Source organism: Schistocerca gregaria, chromosome 3 (assembly GCF_023897955.1).
Source record: "Schistocerca gregaria isolate iqSchGreg1 chromosome 3, iqSchGreg1.2, whole genome shotgun sequence".
NCBI classification, from domain to species: Eukaryota; Metazoa; Arthropoda; class Insecta; order Orthoptera; family Acrididae; genus Schistocerca; species Schistocerca gregaria.
In genome coordinates, this window is record NC_064922.1 from 474444025 (window position 1) to 474465918 (window position 21894).

Genomic DNA, 21894 nt, shown 5'->3' on the forward strand with positions numbered 1-21894 from the left:
ACCTCCACCCATACCAATTCACACTGAGTATCTACTTCGACTTCACTACAAGATAAACCACTTCTGACAGACACAAACACTCCACCATCAATTCTGCCTAATCTATCTTTCCTGAACACCGTCTGAGACTTCGTAAAAATTTCTGCAGAACTTATTTCAGTCTTTAGCCAGCTTTCTGTTCCTATAACGATTTCAGCTTCTGTGCTTTCTATTAGCGCTTGTAGCTTAGCGACTTCCCAGCACAACTACAACAATTTACAACTACAATTCCGACTGTTTCTTGATCCAAGCACGTCCTGTATTTGCCATACACCCTTTGAGATTGCAGCCCACCCCATACTTTCCCGAGGCCTTCTAACCTAAAAAAACCGCCCAGTCCACGCCACACAGCCTCCGCTACCCATGTACCCGCCAGCTGAGTGTAGTGAACTCCTGACCTATTCAGCGGAACCCGAAACCTCACCACCCTATGGCGCAAGTCACGGAATCTGCATCCAACACGATTGCAAAACCGTCTGAGCCTCTTATTCAGACCCTCCACCTGGCTCTGCACCAAAGGTCCGCAGTCGGTTCTGTCAACGATGCTGCAGATGGTGAGCTCCGCCTTCATCTCGTAAGCAAGACTGGCAGCCTTCACCAAATCAGACAGCCGCTGGAATCCAGAGAGAATTTCCTCAGATCCAAGGCGACACACGTCATTAGTGCCGACATGTGCCACCACCTGCAGCTGGCTGCACCCTGTGCTCTTCATGACATCCGGAAGGACCCTTTCCACATCATGAATGACTCCACCCGGAATGCACACGGAGTGCACACTGGATTTCTTCCCCTCCTTAGTCGCCATATCCCTAAGAGGCCCCATTACGCGCCTAACATTGGAGCTCCCAACTACCAATAAGCCCACCCTCTGCGATTGCCCGGACCTTGAAGGCTGAGAATGATCCCTTGAAACAGGGCAGGCAGCTGCATCTGGCTCAGCCAGAGACAGTGCCTGAAACCTGTTTGTCAGACGCACCGGGAAGGCTTTCTGATTAGCCTTCAGGGACGTCTTTCGCTGTCTGCCACGCCTTGGAACGACCTCCCAATCAACCACAGGCGAGAGCTCAGCCTCACTGCGAGCAGCAAACGGGGCAACCACAGCGGCAGACCGATCTAGGGACAGACGGGATGAGGTTGACATCCCCGTGATACCCAAGGCCGGCTTCCCACAGTGGTGCCCATTGGCAACAGCCTCAAGCTGCGCTACCGAAGTCAGCGCCGCTTGCAGCTGTGAGCGAAGGGATGCCAACTCAGCCCTCATCCATAACACAGCAATCGCAGTCCCTGTCCATTCTAATCGATGTTGAACAACAGTTACTGAAACACGAGTCCGTGTCTAGATAACGCAAGGGAAACATGCAAAGAATGTATGAACTAACCTGTACAAATGCCTAACGACTGCGCTACAATTTGCCTGAATTTACGATAACAGTCACTAAAACTCGAAATTACATCTCCTATACGAAACTCACGCGCAATTTAAGTTAGAATATACGAAGTAAACATTAAAGCGCGAGGCTACAACTCTCAAATACTATAATACGCCCGAAATTCATGAATTAAACAATGCAAGTACCCGAAAACACCCAAAGAAATTAAGAATTTAACTATGTAACAAGTAAGTAAGCTAAGAGTATACGACTTGCTGCTGGCAGCTGCTTATCCAACGGCGGCAGGAAGCACACTGTTCGTGTTGAAGTTGCATGGGCAGCTGTACCTGTACATGCCATCCAAGCTCTGTTTGACTCAATGCCCAGGCGTAACAAGGCTGTTATTACGGCTAGAAGTGGTTGTTCTGGGTACTGATTTCTCAGGATCTATGCACCGAAACTGCGTGAAAATGTAATGACATGTCAGTTCTAGTATAATATATTTGTCCAATGAATACCCGTTTATCATCTGCATTTCTTCTTGGTGTTGCAATTTTAATGGCCAGTAGTGTAACTTTCCTTTGCTGGGTATGTTTCCGATGTGTAAAAGATCCAGTTGTTCTCATTTTATCATACACATAATTAAATGTACGTAGTGTAGGGTGAGTACGTTGAGCAAAGTGATTTTATATATCAGTCCATGATATCCAATCTTACAAATTTACTCTTTCTGATGGACACAAACCCAGATCGTCCGTTCTCAAAATTCCGCCATCTCTCTCCCCACATCCACCACTGCTGGCGGCTCACCTCCAACTGCGCAACGCTATGCGCTGTTCACATCCAGCTGCCCAACACTACAATGGCAGACAACAATGCAAACTAGCCACATACTGCACGCAGTACAGCCACTGATTTTCATACAGAGCACTATGTGGCGTTACCAATAAGAAAATCTAACAAGCCTACTTATATAGCCCCCATGCTCCCCACAACAAATTTTACAAATGGTTTTGGGCAGTGGCCAATACAGATTTGAAAATTTTTTTCATAATAACAATAACAAAGATATCTAATGCATACACTTATTGATACAATGTTGGTCAAAAGCTAAAATTTTCTCGCAGTCCATAAAGACAGTCCTGATCATTCATCACAGTAAAATTGCACTGTTTTCTTTTTCTCAAAGTCTGAGCAGTAAAAGAAAATGCACACGGAAGTAGTGGATTTCCATGCAGTCTTGAAGAGGTAGTGTTGTCCTTCCATCGGAAAGACACTGCTGACTCTTGACATGCAGACAGGTAATGGGCCACAACAGAGCAAACCCACAGCAGAGTCACTCGAAGTTTTGAAGAATATTGGTAGGTAGGTCATCACAGAGCAGACCACTGTAGTCCTGGTAGAAATTATGGAATTGGTGGGCCACCAGAGTTGCAGACCCACTGCAGTCCTTGTAGAAATAATGGTATTGGTGAGTCATCAAAGATGTAGACCCACTATAGTCCTTGTAGAGATGGCCAGCAGCCATCTGCTGTAACTGTGTAGATGCACAATCACCATCGAAGAGTCTTGCAGAGAATATAGCAAGTCCATAAACCACCACTTGTGCACGCACAAAGTTTTTGTAATTGTCCTTAGAACCAGAAATGCTGTTGTCCAGTCCCTTGCTGAATTATTAACACATGTGCAAACACTAACAGTCCTCCTTTTTTTCACATATTGTCCATATACTATGACCAACAGAAACATGAGCACTGAAATGAATGCTTACAAGTTACTTAATTTGCTGAACTGGTGTCCATTACAATTTTATAACATGAGAATACAATTACAAAGATACAGAAAACATCATTAAAAACATAATAATACAGATAACATTTCTAGTAATACAGGCTTTACAAAAGAATAGAAATAAATATATATATATATATCAGTGTTATAGGAATTATGACATAAGTAAATATATAAAATAATGAGAATAGTTTCCTAAACATTAATTTCACACATGAGCATTAAAACTGAACAGGATAAATAATGTCTAAACATCTTTACAAAATAAAATAACATATTATAAATGCAAACTATGTTTGAGGATAACAGTATTCCTGATCATAGTGAATGTAGCTTAGTACTAGAAAAATTCTACGACATAAATCTTATTAACTAAACACATAAAGACAGGAAGAACATAAATACACAAGGGTACACAAACACACAGAGGGATAACATAAAAGGAAAGGACAGGGTTTGTTTTACTGCAGTATTTTGCATGGAAATCTCCCTTCGTTCATCATTATTCCCAAAAAGTCCTATCTAAGCCTGCTTTCTTGCATTTCTTCCAATTCATCACAACTCGTTCTTTTATATAGCCTACCCCATCATAAGCTAACTTAAATCTACTGAGCTCAGATGCATAAACTAAGGGGCAAGGCAATGCAGCAACACAAAACAATTAACACAAACAGCAATGAAAAAATGCAAATTGGCAAAGCTAGCAGCAGTAAATCTAAATTAGCAGAGTAATTGCAATATTACAACTAATATAAGGCAATATGCAGCAAACAATTAAAATAAACCATTTGTAAAACTGGCTTAACAGAGTAATACAAAGTCAAATTTAGTAGCATTATGCCTGGCAAGCAGCAGCAGCAGCAAATGCAATAACTTATACTTAAAAATGACAAAGCTCAAGCAGAAAAAATATTACAGTAAAAATGGCCATGTTTAATAACTATGTCACATCTAAACACTAGAGTGATGCACCACCTTGATTTATCTACGAAACAATTTACCCAGTCATTGACAAAAATTGTGTATACAATTCCTGTGAAGGGAAATGTCTTTTTGCGCTGCCTAGTTTTTTTTTTTTTTTTTTTTTTTTTTGGAAGTAGATCATATAATGGTTATTTACTGGACCTGTAGGCATAAAATATCTATATTAGTACATCTATTAAATTTTATTTTAACCAATGCTGCAATGCAGCTAGAAACTAGATATTAAACGAAATGAGCAAATATATGAAACGTCATTCACTAGGCAAATGGCGTCTCCAAAGGGAAAAAATCTCCCAGCTAGAAAGACAATAGATGTAAAATGTTTCTCATAATTTCATTGGGCATTTTAGTAAATGTCATAAATTAAGAGCTCCACAGTATAATCATATATTTACAAGTTTGAGCGTGTCGTATTTGCGATGCTTTCTACAAAGAAATGTCAATAGCGAGGATAATGGCCTCCCTTTTTCTCCACCCGTGCCTCTGAAAGGCACACACAAATGGCTTTTTTCCAGGCGACTGTCCCGCAGCTGGGTGCCCACGACACATTACGTGAAGGTCACTTAACTCTCTTACCGAAATATTTACGACACCAGTTTGCACTACAGTGACAGTCTCAGATAAAAAAATTCACAGGTCGTGCATTTGCGTTGCAAATGTGTAGAAACAAAATCCTATGAATATAACAGTGTCCAAAAAATTTTCGTTAGCATTGTGATACATTCACGCACTTACACACACGTTTCATAACTCTTAAAGTACGATTCTTGGTTTCCAACATCCTTTTTCACAAGTCAGAGGCCCTAACCACTACTCATTATTCCTTACCTTATTACAGATATACACATTCATCAACACCTCTTCAATATTTCATCATAATAAATATGTATCATAATCAAATTCCTCATATAGCATCAGCTTATTGATCATAAACAGACCTCAACAGCATAATACACATTGTCATCATAATAATATCATAAAAACTCAGCCAAATCTCAAAAACGTCGTAGCTTTCTGCAATAATGTCAAAACCTAAAAAAATTCTCTGCTCATTTAAATAGTGTCATATACCTCAAACGTACTTTAAAAATCATGATCCCATACCAAATACATCATTCAAAACTCTCATAGTATCACAATGGTTCCGAAAAAATATGAACAGTTCACAAAGTACAGACAAAGTACAATTTCATAAGTGTGAAGTTATCCAACTGTGTAATTGTGTAAATGTGTGTCACTGATGTAGTAAAAAGATGTTTGTTTCTCTGTCAAATAATCAGATAGCTGTGTAATTCTGTTTTAGAGGAATATGGTAGTGATGTGTATAGTTGTATAAGCAAATACCATATTAGCTAGGGCTCCTTGTGTTTGCCAAACACATGGTACACAAAGTAAGAATGTACCCCCCTGAGGATTAATGTAATTATACCCTCAGGTGTTACAGATTACAGCAATGGAATGAAATGTATCACGGAAAACTTTCTTTGTAATTCAAAAATCTCTAAAAATAAATGTTTTAAGTTCAAAATTAATCACTCAAATGCGTGTCCTGTAGCGCAAAATGTGCGTCTTGCTGTAAGATAATTCTGTGGAAGTGTCGTAGTTATCGTTCTGTGTAAGCAAAGTTCTGCTGAAGTCAATGTACTCACCTCATCATAAACAAACGTGAAACGCTTTGCGTATAGATATCGTAGTTATTATGGTTATTGTCGTGATGAAGAAAGTACTGTGTTGTAACGTATTGTTGTCCTACGAAAAAGGCTGTCTTATTGTAGCTATACCACAAAAGTTACTACTAAAACATGTTTTACTGTCCAGAATGATACAGAAAAACTGTGCAGATATAAAACAGATACAGTGCAAAATCAACAATGTAAATTGTGTCACTTATTAGTAGCGTAGCGATATAATCGTGTAGCTATCAAAGAAACCAAATGCTAAGTCATCTTTAATCTCACAGAAAGTACTTCAAATAAAGAATGTCTTTTCAAGTAAACCAAAATGTTGCACTAAAATCTTATTAGCAGTATATGTTCTAAGTATGTAAGCCTTATAGTCGCTACGTAATCGTGCAATTAACAAGCAAGAATGTACACACACAATAACACCGTGTCCTCTGTTCACAATAACAGTGCATTCGTAATTTCTGTTTAAATAAGTTCTCTTGGTTCGTGACTTGATATTTAACTTCAAACATTGTTGCATATTAACAGATTCTAAGTCTGACAAAGCATACTATAAATTTGAAGAGAAAAGTTTTGTAGCAAAGACAAAGCTAAAAGCAGATTATCTTTCAATAAACAGTTTTACATGTGAAATGTGGTGCAATCCTTTACTCTTCCTAGTACGCAGAGTTTCAACTTCAACGCCATTATCATGTGGTATACGTCGGATTCTGTAAGGTCCATTGTAAATCAGAAAGAATTTATGACTCAAGTGTTTCTTCTTATGTGGCAATGAATGAGCTTTAATGAGAACTTTCTGACCAACATATAATTTCTTTGCATTTGCTTTACCGTGTAGTTTTCTCCTTTTGTCTGCTGCAGATTTTATATTTTTAATAGCCAAATCAATTATGTCTTTGTGTCGCAATTTACGTGTATTCGGGAAAGGTACAAGCTCTCAGATTCTGTTCGGTGGTTCTTCATTCTTCAGTACAAGAATAGGTGTTAAAGCAAGGGAGTCATGAGGCATTTCATTCAGCACATTTTGAAATAAGTGTAAATATCTGTCCCAATGCTGATGCTTTCTGTGACAATAAAGTCTGCAAAGCTTATATTGATTTCTTCCATAATCCGTTCAGACGGGTTACAATGCGGTGAGTACAATGAAATAAAAACAGGTTTTATTTTATGATTCCGAAGCATGCATGACCAAACAGCAGATCTGAATTGCGGTACGTTATCTGAAATGACGTTAGCAACGTGGCCAACTTCACGTAAGAAATTTTTTAACAAAGGCGTTGGATACAGACCGTCCAGTGGCTTTATGTAACGGACTGAAAGAAACAAATTTTGAAATAAGTTCAACAGCGACTAGAACGTACGAAAATCCATTCGATGTTCTGACAAGGGGTCCCAAGAGGTCAACAGCAGCAGATTCTTCTAATTTAGAAGGAATGATAGGAAACAACGGAGCACGATGTGAGATAGTAGATGGTTCGCCTTTTGACAAAGTTTACAAATAGACAAGACTCTTCGAGTTCTCTTTTCCATATCGTTAAAATAACAAGTCGTTCGAAGAATATGATAACATTTTCGTTGACCAAAATGTGCGTAGCTGAAATGAATGTACCAAATGAGCTTATTAACAAAATCGTCTGGAATGCAAAGTACCCATAGCTTGTCATCAACAGTGCAACATTTGAAGAGTATGTTGTTTCTAACCAGATAATAATGCCGAATCTGAGTGTGTGTCTTTTCATGCCATTTACTTTTTATGTCTTTCCAAATCGGATCTTTATCTTGTTCATGTGCAATGTCCTTTAAAGATGTGGTGATGAAGTTTTCAAAGGCGACTTTCTGAATTTAAAGAATACTGAGATTTTTCTCGAGGTTGCTTTCTGTGTTACTTTTCTCAAGCCCAGCCGGTGCGCGTGACAGTGCGTCCGCAATAATGTTCTCCTTGCCGGGAATGTAGACTATTGTGAAGTGGAATTCTTGCAGACGCAATGCCCAACGTTTAACCTGTCATGATTTAATTTTGAAGACGTAAGAAATTGTAATGCACGATGATCACTGTATACTTTTACGAGCTTACCAGAAAGAAAGAAACGGAATTTGTTAAATGGCCAAACGATAGCTAAAGATTTTGTTACCACTCGGGTAGCAAAAGCAATGGTTTTCTGAACAGTACTGTCATTTTCTGTGGCTTCTTGAAATAAATGGGCACCAAGAGCGACTTTAGAAGAATCAGTGCTAAGACAGAAATCTTGTGGCCGATCGGATGAGCTAGTATTGGCGCGTTAAGTAGTGATTCTTGAATTCCAACTGTGCTTGTTCGTCCCAGTTCCAAATAGTATTTTTTTCCAGTGAGAGAACAAAGTTTTGGTGTAACTAGAATTTGCATATTCAGAAAACGACGGTGAAAATTTACGAGACCTAGAAAACTGCGGACTTTTTTTTTTATGGAACTGGAATAGCTCTGATTGCTTCTAACTTTTCAGGATCCGGCGGAATGCTTTCAGAAGAAATATGTCCCAAAAACTTCACCTTTGTCCTACCGAATTCAGACTTTTCTAAGTTAACTGTAATTCCAGATTCTGCAAAAATATGTAACACGCCGTTGAGGATGGGATTATGTTGTTCCCATGAGGCTTCTGCTATCAGAATATCGTCCACACATAAGGTGATTCGACGTTTTAAGAACTCAGGTAATATGGAATTTAGCCCACGAATGAATGCTGCCGAAGAAATGTTCAAACCAAAAGGAAGTTTCCGAAACTGATAACAAACGCCGAAACAAAGGAAAGCTGTGTATTTTCTACATTCTGGATGAAGTTCGATCTGATAAAAGCTGGATCTGAGATCAATAGAAGACAACACTTTTACACCATTAAAATTTTGCAGAAGTTCTTCCAACGTTTGCGACCTGTCTGTTTCAGGAATGATGATAGTATTGATTTATCTCGAATCTAAGACAAGCCTGATCGATCCATTTTTCTTCTCGACAACATGTAATGGATTGTTGTATGAGCTTACTGCAGGCTCAATAATGCCCTCGTCAAGCATAGATTGTATTTCTGTTCTAACACGCTCCCTATAATGTGCCGGAATTACGTATGGTCTAACACAAAATTTAGTATGCTCACGAACACGAAATTTGTATTGAAATTCCTTGATTGTTCCTGTTTTGTGAGTAAAAACTGTGGAATGTGCTTGTAAAATCTCAAAAAGGTCTTGCCTATCAGTGTCATTACAATTCTTAATTGTTTGAATTTTATTCTGAAGTAACTCATTAGTATCAAATGCGCCGTCGATATCATCCCTGTCAGTACTTTCAGAGTGATTGTTAGTGTCAAGTTCCGTCGAAAATTCTGAACTGTTGTTTAACAGAAGGTAAAGCCGATTAATTTCTTCGTCATGGTTTGAGAGCCAATCTTCAAATTTCAAAGCTATTGACTTACCTTCTTTCTCTAAACTTATTTCAGCATCGTGAAAGTTTAAGATTGCTTTGTATTCATTCAAAAAGCCTACTCCCAATATAATTTCCGTCGACAGTAATGGAACAATAAGAAAGTTCATAGAGAAGCTGTGGGTTTGACAAAAGAATTCTAAGTTGGTTTGTTGGCGTACATCTACACTTTTTCCAAAGATTGCACCTTGTAATTTAATCTTACGTAGCTGAAGTGTTGGGCAATCGTTCAGTTTGTTGCATTTGCTAAAGGTTGTTTCACTAATTACTGAAATGGGACTGCCAGAGTCAAGTACTGCCGTAAATTTTACGTCATTTACTGTAATGTGAATCACAGGATATGTAATGTTGTTATGTTTTACGTGGTGTTCCTGGAGTAAGATGTCCCTAATATCTTCCATTTTTACGTAATTACTAGCTACGGCAGCTGTGTCGTCAGTTTCATGAGTACATTTTATGGCTGCCAGCAGTATGAGTCATTGCCTATTGTGTCTTTGTTGGCGCGCGTCGTTATTGGTATCTGGAGACGTAACTTCTACAAATTCACCTTGTTGAGAGGGCCCTGCCCTGTTTGAATCCCGCCAGTTCTGATGCAATTCAGGTCTGTCGTTGCGATCATATCATCCGTCGTCATGTTGGTAGATTCCATAGTTTCCTTCTTGTCGGTCACGTGGTAGAGAATTTCTGCCTGAATCGTAACTCCGCGCTGGACCGTTGCGTCCGAAGTTATTCTGTCTCCCTTGGTAATAATTGTTTTGGTTCCCATATTGTCTGTTCCTATTGCTATCTCTGTCATATTCATTACTACGGAAGTACGATCTTTCTCTGTAACTATTATTCTGCCAACGGTTGTCATACGGTTGGTGTCTGTTTTGGTCACGATTTACGTTGTAAGAATAGCCTTGTCGTGTCAATTTATTATTTCATTCATCGCGGAAATGCGACGGATGTGACCTGTAATTGTTGTGTTCCTGTTTTCGTATTCCGCGATTGTCAGTGTCAATTTCTAATTCTTGTAAGAGTCCTGAAAAGCTTCAATGTCGTCTTCGCAACGTCCTGCCAAAATAATATGTCGTAAATGTTCAGGTAATTTGATCAATCAAATGCGGATGAGTTCTGAGGGGCTGTATGGGTTTGACAGGTACTGATTCTTGTGCAACATGTCTTCAAAATATTTCACCAGACTGGAGAATTCAGGTTGTTCGAAATGTTTCATCATTATGATGCTATGTTTTACTCGGTCTTGTGTAGCTTGAGACCAATATGCTGAGAAGAAGGCATGATAAAATTCTCTTTCACTGTGGCAATCGTGAATGCCCGATCGCATTCTTGCAGCTGGTTCATTCTCTAAATAGCCACACATAAATTCTAATCTGTGCTCTAATGACCAGTTGGGAGGAAAACAATGATAGAATTGATGAAGCCACGCTTGTGGATGAATGTCGTTGCCGAAATTCTTAAATGTTTTGAATTTACGTGTAGTAATAAACAGCTTATAGTCAAAATCATAATGTCGGCGAGTCGCATATCGGTCATTGTTACTTCGTTTCGGCGGTTCCATCTCAAAATTCGGTATACCTTGCCAATTTCTTTCATAATTTCCGAAGTACCTCGTGTTGTTATTTTGTGGCTGTTCCGTATTTCTATGTCCCTCTTCCCATATTGGAGCGCGAGTGTCCTCTGAAATACGTAATTCTTGTATTACCTGTGTCAGCTGATCTTGTACTTCCCGGATTTCTCTTTGGTGTTGCGTATTAATTTGATTCTGATTTTCTTTGAATTTCCTATTTTATTCGCACTCTTCTGTGTCATTAAAGACTACCGGTTTTGTGTCATTCAGATTATCATCTACCTTCATAGATAAATTATTTAGCTGATCCGAAAGTTCAACTACTTTATCTGATAATTAACAAATTTCCTCCATGTGTCTTTCTGAACCAATTTTCAGAGTATCTACTGTGTCCTCTAAGTTTTCCTGAGTTTTTGCAAGTTGCGTAACCCAATCGATAGAGGCAACTGAGTCATTTTTAGCTTGCAAGGTCTCATGATTTTCATGAACAATAGTTTGCAGTTCTTTTATGGCTGCTTCGTGATACTGTAATGCATTTTCATGCTGCGAAAAAATAGGTTGAAAATGCTCACAAATTTGTGTTTTTACATCATTACAGACTTTTTGACATTTCGATTGAATGTTATGTAACTCAGTAGTTAAATCTTCACGTGTTTGTTCAAGCGTGGTGTCTAACTTCCGAAGATTTTGTTCCATTGTGTCTAACTTTGGAAGCTTTTGCTATGTTTGTCTGATTTTGTTCCATTTGTTGCATTAATTGCAATAATAATGTATCAGTGTCTGGAATTTGATTCTCTATGCTTTTTCGCAGTGCATTTTCACCGGCCACATTCACATTTTGACAAGCAGAAAATGTGTCTTGACTCATTTGAGAAAACGGTGAGGACCCAAAACATGAGTCTACAGTATTTGCAATATTGTGTTCTGTCATTTCGGATTCCTGAGGCGAGCTGTTGCCGACCGATCGATCGATAATGCTTCCCTGTTCACTATTTGTTTCACTGTCTACACCATTATTTGCCGCCCGCTCCATTTCCCTATGCACAATTACCAAATTACTACTTTGAATGTCTGTTAATTAATTACACATTGCTGCTAATAAGCTACGCTCGTCGTCACTATTATTTCTCAGTTTACTTTGTAGCCTAGTGTTACGTTTTTCACACACCATTATTGTCACAATATTTCACACGATAACACAGAAAAGCACAATTTGAAGAGCAGAAATAAGAGAACACATTAACATAGCACTGAAAATAATATCTAGTTAATTGCAAGCGCACCTGCGAAATACTTGGTGCAAATCTACATGCATGCCACAACTGTTTTACTGTACAACAATGAAAGACTGCAACTACAAAGGAGATTCTCTCTACAATTACGCGCTACCAATAAACAAAAGCTACACTAATTACACAAACTACAAGAAAAAGTCAGAAAATTCCAGTGAGGTATCCTCGGCTAAGGGTCGACATATGAAACGTCCCCTTAGAAAAATTAATGAATTACTGTGCTCTTACATTATTTGATTTTCAAACAGCTGAGCAAAACTGAATTAAGTGTGTACAAACATATAGGTATTTTGTGTTTTCTAATTTTGTTATGGTCAAAACTAGGTCACGATTTAAAATGGATAAAGAGAAAGTGTTAGATGTTCAGGAAATTGGTGAAAATACGAATGAAGAGGAGATAGCAGTTTCGTCTCAACAAGGGACATTTCCTATGGCTCAAATCTTGGAACAACCAAGACTTTTGTCAGTATATGTAACGACTATGCCAAGCAGGAAGACATGTCACAGAAGCATACTGATATGTCATTTCTGGTACAAACAGTATCACAATAGCTGTAAGTAGGCTGTTTAGGGTTTTACATTGGTAACGCCAAGTAGCGCTCTGTATGAAAATCACTGGCTGTGTTGTGTGCAGTCTGTGTCTGGTCTGCATTGTTGAAAATTCCCTACTTTAGTGGGCAGTGGGCTGTTAACAGCGCGTACCCAACCAGCCTAAGCCTCCCCTCACCCACCGACCGATCCCCCTCTGCACATACATATACCGTGACATGTTGATGGAAGCATGGAAGCGGTCACGAAGAGTTAGCCACGATCAACTCACACCCCATTTTCACGCCCTCTCAATGGGACGACCTAGTTGACGTCATAGATCTATGGGTGAGGGAAGAGTTCCGGTCTGGTAGGAGGAAGGAAGATCCCTACGCCCAGCAAGCCAGGGAAGACATCGCACGCCGACTACCCGAATACGAACGCCCCCAATTTTAGTAATGAAAACCATGCGAGGCCATCACGAGACAGAGCGGGACCCATTGCTGAAACCACCGGCCAGCCATTTAGGCCGTTCGCTTTCCACTTCTCTCATTGTCCCTCTGACTATCTTTTAATCTTTCTTTTGTTAAAAAATAAATAAAAATATGAGGTGCATTCACGTTCTAAGGCCTCCGACTTTTTTTCCTAATGAACTACTTACCCGAAATCGATGAAACTGGTGTTACTTCTCGACGTAATCGCCCTGCAGACGTACACATTTTTCACATCGCTGACGCCATGGCAGCGACGAAGGCTTCTTTAGGAGTCTTTTGATCACTGGAAAATCGCTGAGGCAATAGCAGCACAGCTGGTGAATGTGCGGCCACAGAGAGTGTCCTTCATTATTGGAAAAAGCCAAAAGTCACTAGGAGCCAGGCCAGGTGAGTAGGGAGCTTGAGGAATCACTTCTAAGTTGTTATCACGAAGAAACTGTTGCGTAACGTTAGTTCGATGTGTGGGTGCGTTGTCTTGGTAAAACAGCACACACGCAGCCCTTCCTGGACGTTTTTGTTTGCAGTGCAGGAAGGAATTTGTTCTTCAAAACATTTTAGTAGGATGCACCTGTTACCGTAGTGCTCTTTGGAACGCAATGGGTAAGGATTACTACCTCGCTGTCCCAGAACATGGACACCATCATTTTTTCAGCACTGGCGGTTACCCGAAATTTTTTCGGTGGTCGTGAATCTGTGTGCTTCCATTGAGCAGACTGGCGCTTTGTTTCTGGATTGAAAAATGGCATCTATGTCTCATCAATTGTCGCAACCAACGAAAAGAAAGTCCCATTCATGCTGTCGTTGCGTGTCAACATTGCTTGGCAACATGCCACACGGGCAGCCATGTGGTCGTCAGTCAGCATTCGTGGCACCCACCTGGATGACACTTTTCGCATTTTCAGGTCGTCATCCAGGATTGTGTGCACAGAACCCACAGAAATACCAACTCTGGAGGCGATCTGTTCAACAGTCATTCGGCGATCACCCAAAACAAATCTCTCCACTTTCTCGATCATGTTGTCAGACTGGCTTGTTTCGGTTTGTTGTCACACGATGTTCTGCCTTCATTAAACTGTTGCACCCACAAACGCACTTTCGACACATCCATAACTCCATCACCACATGTCTCCTTCAACTGCCGATGAATTTCAGTTGGTTTCATACAGCGTAAATTCAGAAAACGAATGATTGCACGCTGTTCAAGAAAGGAAAACGTCGCCATTTTAAGTACTTAAAACAGTTCTCATTCTCGCCGCTGGCGGTGAAATTCCATCTGCCGTACGGTGCTGCCATCTCTGGGACGTATTGACAATGCATGCGGCCTCATTTTAAAACAATGCGCATGTTTCTATCTCTTTCCAGTCTGGAGGAAAAAAATCGGAGGCCTTAGAACTTTAATGCACCTCGTAAAAAATCACAAAAAAAAGAAAAGCACGAAGTCAAGCAAATACGATAACGCCAAGAATTTTTCTCCCCAAACCATCATGTCAGAAGGAGAAGCGCCCCGCGCGCTAGTACTTCGTTCCCAAACGAGGACATCTTCCTCCTTAAAGTATGCGCAGATGCGTAGCATTGCTCAGTTGGAGATGAGCCGCCAGCAGTGGTGCATGTGGGGAGAGAGATGGCAGAGTTTTGAGGGTGGATGATCTGGACGTGCGTCCATAAGAGACAGTAAATTTGTAAGACTGGATGTCATGAACTGATATATATATATTATCACTTTTGAACACTATTAAGGTAAATACATTGTTTATTCTCTATCAAAATCTTTCATTTGCTAACCATGCTTATCAGTAGTTAGTACCTTCAGTAGTTTGAATCTTTTATTTAGCTGGAAGTAGTGGCGCTCGCTGTATTGCAGTAGTTCGAGTAACGAAGATTTTTGTGAGGTAAGTGATTTGTGAAAGGTATAGGTTAATGTTAGTCAGGGCCATTCTTTTGTAGGGATTATTGACAGTCAGATTGCATTGCGCTAAAAATATTGTGTGTCAGGTTAATGTTGATCAGAATAGGTAAAAAGAGAAATGTCTGAGTACGTTCAGTTCTGCTCAGCTGTTTGAAAATCAAATAATGTAAGAGGTTTATCAGCACAGTAATTCATTAATTTTTCTAAGGGGACGTTTCAAAGCAAGCAAACTTGTGTCAAAAGCAAACAGATATGTCAGCTGCAATTCAGGCATTAGTTAGGCGGAAACAACAAATCTCAAATGAGATAACCGAGTTGCGAGATGGGCAAAAGCAATTTCCTTTGGAAATCAAAAGGATTACCGAAGAAAGGCAAAGCATGAAATCGAAGCAGGAGGAAGTAGAAACTTCCGTAGTGGAATTAACAGAAACTGTGAGTACCGTAGCTTCTGGATGTGACCAACTGATACAAGTAAGCATCAACAGGATTTCTCAAATAAATTAGATTAATGGGCATCTGATAACGAAAATCGGGTGATGCTATGCGTAGATGCAAGTATAAAAGAAGCGGTAAACAATTTGCCTATTGACAGCTTACCAATTGCGGAAAATATTAAAGAAGACATTAAAGAGGTAAAAGAACAATTAGGGGCGAATTTTAAACAGTGGAAGGACGAAATAGTCCATTCTGTTGAAAATATGTCCGGAGATATGTAAAAAATACGAGGGGCAGTAAAGGACTGTAGAAACGAGCTGCGTGAAGCAGAACGAAGGCAGGGCGCAAGCCATGGATCATGTTATGGTAATGGACATGCTTCGCCGGAGGAAAATATAAGTTATAAAGAAATTAATGCAGAGCCTCAAGCTAATAATGTGTACGCTGCAATGCTAATGGAGCAGAAATTGCTGAAACATAGGCAGTTTCAGACGTTCTCACCTGACCGAAAATCCATAAATCCAGTGATATTTATGCAAGGATTTTGTGGAGTACTACCAAGGGCGTGGACTGAAGCGCTAAAGATCAGTAACGTTTCAGGATTAATCAAGGTGATGGTGCGTTACGGGCCACAGGTATGATGGTTACATGCTTAACGTACGAGGAATTTGAGAAGGCCTTTCTTGCTAAGTGCTGGTCATGGGGTGTGCAAGAACTATTAAGAAAAGAGGTCTTTAACCTGGCGCCAGCCATTCTGTGTAAAAACAGGAAGTCTACGGCGATACTTTGAGAAGTATTTAAATAAAGCAAGATACTGGGATGAACCTATAACGCGCAAGGATATTCTGCAGCTGGCCACTGTGGCCCTGCGCATCTAGGCCCTTCAGTCCGGAACCGCGCTGCTGCTATGGTCGCGGGTTCGAATCCTGCCTCGGGCATGGATGTGTGTGATGTCCTTAGGTTAGTCAGGTTTAAGCAGTTCTAAGGATAGGGGACTGATGACTACAGATGTTGAGTTCCATAGTGCTCAGAGCCATTAGAAACATTTTTGATATTCTGCGGATTTTGAAGGCGAAACTTTCGGCTGAGATGAGAGAGAAGTTAATACACGCATCGGAGAAGAATTTAGAAGAATTCATGTCAGTCTTGGGCTCCATTGGTTTGATCCAAGAAGATATTAAAACAGACCCAGACAGACACAGCGCGTACTCGCAGTCGAATAATGCTTACGGCAGCCGAGCGAGCAATCAGTTGATTCAGGAGACCACTGCAAATCGTGCTCCGCACTGCAATAATTACGAAAAACATTGTAATACGCGTAGCGGTAATGGAAACAATTTCAGATACGGGAAAAACAGACAGAAACGACATGACAGAAGGCACAATCCAGGTTATAATGTGAACTTGAATTCTACGAATTGGCAAAACAATAATAGGCAGACACAATCTTCTGTGACGATGTATAATGTCTGGAGGCAACGAACACCAGTTATTACAGAAGTGAGAGAGGGTGCTGTTCATGCAAATGAATCGCGCTCGGAAAACTGATTCCGACCGAATCGTGCCCTGGAGGAGCGGTCAGGGAAAGGTACAGGGGCTATGAGTAGAGAGTAAATATGATGAGGTACAACAAAGGAAGATTAAAAGAAGAGAAGTTTTGTGTTGACACAACTAAATGTATGCAGGAATACTCATGGGAACCCATTTCTGCAATGAAAGCTGAAATAGAGTGTACTCCACTAATGGTAGTTTTGGATACGGGCGCATCAGTAAACGCAATATCAGTGAGTTTATTTAATAAAATAATGAAGAAGACCCGTTACCAACATTTCCTGCGCAACACTGTGAAATGTTAGGAGCGTTTGGCACGTGATCAGAACCTGTAAAGGCACAGACGACGCTAAAATTTGATCTAGGAAATGCAGCGATAACATGCTCATTCCTAGTAGTGCATAAATTAATAGTGGACTGTGTTCTGGGAGTAGAAGCTATCCAGGAGAAGGACACGAAATTACACGTCTCTGCTGGAAAAGTAAATTTCTGGACCGGCGGAGCCATAGCCCAGGTAGATTTGCTAAGAAAAGAAGGAAAACATGGAAGATACTGCAGAGGGGCAAAGTTGCAATTGATAATGAAAGAGCTCCGTCAATGGAAAAAAAGTTTGATTAAAGTCATCCAAGTAGTAGAAATATCCAAGCAGATGATACAGAAGTTGAGCAAGCCAGAGCACATTAAGGACGAGCATAGGACGCAATTGTCTATCATATTAATCAAGTATATGAAAGTGTTTGAAGAACTACCCGGTATCATTAAGGGGTTATACATGTCATTTGAATGTCAAGCCACACCGAACATACTGCCATAGTTTCTATCCCGTTCCTTGGAAACAACGCAATACAGTGGACCAAGAAATACAGAGTATGTTAGATTGAAACCTAATTAAACCTTCAAACAGTCCTTACTGCAGGCCACTTCTCATTGTGCTCAAACCAGGTGGAAACGTACATCTTGTACTCAATGCTTATGTAATTAGCATAATTATTGTACCAGTATGTACTCACCCAGAAAATATAGATGAGCTGATCCAAAAGTCCCATGGAGAGAAGTATTTTACAACAATCGATTAGATGAAGAGTCGAGAACGTATACTGCAATTGTATATGCCAGAAGCAGTTATCATTTCAAGGTTCTCCCGTTTGGTTTTATTGTCAGTGTAGGAGTATTCATATCTGCATTGGATGCAGCATTAGGACCTGAACTAAGAAGTCAACTAACACTGTCTGTGGATGACATCTTGATAGCTACAAATTTCAATGGATATAGGTGGAGGCACGTATTAGCTCGAGCCAACATCACACAAATATCAACATCCAGATATATCCCCAGTGCGAACCCAATCAAGAGAACTTTTACGAATTAAATAGATTTATGTGAACATATTGCCATCGACATATTCTATCCATCTCGATACGTTTGAGGAAATCATGAACAGTTTGCAAACTTTACATCTGCTGAACCAATTTTCAAGAGAAGAGAAAGAAATGAATGGATAGATATGATTCCAAAGATATCAGAAGGAGAAACCCAATGGCAAGATAAGATAAGAACAGCTTTTATAAATCTGACCGAAAGTGCTAGAAAGAGGAAGGTCGATTTTGACAAAAGAATATTACGCACACAATCCTTTGGCGTTGGCGAAAGAGTATTTTTACGTACACATCCTCGTGTGTCGCTGCTAAACAAAGCAAATAAAAAATGGCAAATTATGTACAAAGGACGATTTGAAGTGATTAGGATACCAAATCCAGGAGCATATGTCTTAAGACATCCTGAGACCAGAAATATAAAAGCATTATATCCTCATCACCATTTAAAAAATTTTCATTCCTGAGGGAATGAAGAAATATAAGAAAAGTAAGATAATTTTTCTGTTAGTAATATAAGTAATTTTTTTCGTAATTTCAGATAAGACTATGATGAGATGACACAGATCCATAAGAGATGAATTATAATGATTATATATATTTTTTCTTTCAGCAACGTGATTTTGTATATTCTTAAGGAAAAGTAATTATGATGTTTTTTAAATTCAGTAAAAAATATAGTTATATTGGATATCTGTTTCAGTTTTCATGTAATTGTTAGTAACAGTTACAAGGAATGTTCATGTCAAAGGCATACCAATATATATATATATATATATATATATATATATATATATATATATATATGTGTGTGTGTGTGTGTGTGTGTGTGTGTGTGTGTGTGTGTGTGTGTGTGTGTGTATTCAAAGCAACGACACAGCAATATAGCTGATTAATTATTTTAAAGAATAAAATCAATTCACTGCATGGAGTTTCAGGAAATTTTATTGATACATTACCAACGAAAGTATTTGGAAGGACAATGCTGGACCAGATTCAGACAGATATGTGTGATCGTTGTGGGGTATTTCGTATTAAATTGTAATTATTTGAAGTATGATACATGATAAAGAGAAACGACTGGGCTGAATTTGTGTAGATTCGGGGAAAGTAGATAAATTCGTAATTATATTCTAAAAAGGTTAAAGCTAATTTCGCAGACTGATAGATGTGCAGAGTAGTGATGGACTTCGTGAACAGCAACGAACGAACTTCACGTGAAGCGTTATGTGTTTCCAGGTACAAAATAAATTACGAACACGTGCTGGTGCAGTGTCACAAAAAGAAACTAGTGATGAGAGACAAGAGTGGTTATCTGTGTGCTAATAAGCAAGGATATACTGATGTGCGTCATATTCGAAAACGATATTGTGCTTCATTGAAGAAAAAGGTGAAGTCACGAAAGAGAATTATCTCTAGAGTTTACCCAGGACAACGAGTGTGGACATGGAACTCTGATATTAATAAACAAATGTATAAAAGAGAAAAGAATCGATAATTGTTGCGAAAGATTACCCGAATATTGAGTAATAAAATGTATATTACTTCTTCCGAATCACTATATTCAAACCAGTAGCGTGAGAATGAAGAGTATATGTACTAACCCGTTCTCTCACAGCGCTTTCCCATCAGCAATGATTAGCATTGATACTGGTTCAGGGGTATGTTACTTGTTCACACATCACTGCCCTGTGAATGGCCCCTCCACCTGAGGATCAACCATGTTGCTGACCATCCCTACCATCTAACACACACTAGCAAAAGGGTCATTCTCCGTCCCTACACCCACCTGACCTGCAGCTCCCATCGGACGTCGTGCTGACGAAGCTACCAAGATATCTTCACATTTACCCGACTCCACCAATGCAAGAACACCCTATATAAAGATAATGTCAGATCTGTTATTTAAACTTTTAATTAATTTTTGTAAATTACTGGGTGGAACATACGGTTAAATTAGCCTTGTTCCAGGTTTTACATTGTTTCCCTCAGGAACCCTTGCCGGGATGGGAAGGCTCTTATGATCGGAAGTCCATGGCCACATGAGCCGTTTACAGAGTTACTTAAACGGATAATGTCAAAATATTTAACCTTATGAGAAGTAGCGAGTGATTAAGAAAGTTACTCAAAGTTCATAAGCAGCAAAATTTGTCATTTCATCAGCCGCCAGCATATTCCACTCAGTAGTATTGTGGGAAACAGTAGGATCAATTTTATCACAGTTTTGTTGTGGGAAACAGTAGGATCAATTTTATCACAGTTTTGGCCCCGTATTGTCTTATAAAGCAAATTTTCGCCCAACTAATGACATTGCAATGCATTGTAAATGGTGCAAATGTTCAACGAACCTGCGGTGAATTATTAATGCCGACAGTAGTATAAACTGCCTGCGAGAATTGGCCGTCCGTACTACGGACGCATCTCTCTGGAATAAGTAACCAAAGATATATATTTGAAGAATCTGAGTGAAGCGATTACAGAGATCGGACGTGTTTTATGTTGGAGAGATTTTGCTATTGTTGTGCGACGCTATTAAGCTCCATTGTGAACGTTTAGTTCGGCGATGGCTCAATAAACAAATTCAAGAATATAATACCCATTCAAAGTGTGTACTTATCAATTTGTAAAAGATTTGACAAACATTCTTCAGATATCACGTGACGTAGATCTATCGGAGGTGCAGTGTGGAATGATATTGCGAACCTGCAGCTCTTCACTGTCAATATTTTTCGAGAGAATATCTCAGAAGCAATAAACTTTTAGTTGATATAAAAGTTAGAAACATTAATCCATATGTATCATACAACATAGCACCTAGTTGTCTCGAACGACCTTCGTAGCGAAACAAACATTTTAGAGATTTCAGGTGGAGTAGTTCCGACGATGAGTATCAGCTAGATCGACTTTACGGGACATATATCTAGCTCTCTTGTGTATTTAAAACCAAAGACTTATATTCTTCAGCCTTTAAAAGATTGAAGCTAGCCGGCCGTGGTGGCCGAGCGGTTCTAGGCGCTACAGTCTGGAACCACGCGACCGCTTCGGTCGCAGGGTCGAAACCTGCCTCGGCAATGGATGTGCGTGATGTCCTTAGGTTAGTTAGGTTTAAGTAGTTCTAGGGGACTGATGATCTCAGATGTTAAGTCCCTTAGTGCTCAGAGCCATTTCATTGAAGCTAAAACCTAAATTAAACCAAGGGAAACCATAACCAAAAAAAAAAAAAAAAAATAAGATGCAGAGAATTTTCTTAAACAAAATTTCTTAAATAAATAAATTAATCAACTAAAATTTAATAAAGCTGGAAGAGAAATTCTTCAATATTTTTTTCATTTACTGGTGTATTTTGTCATATTCTCGGTATGTAGACGACATTTTGATGATATAAAGTGGTTCCCGGGAAGAAATTCTGCATTTGTTTAAAATTTTTA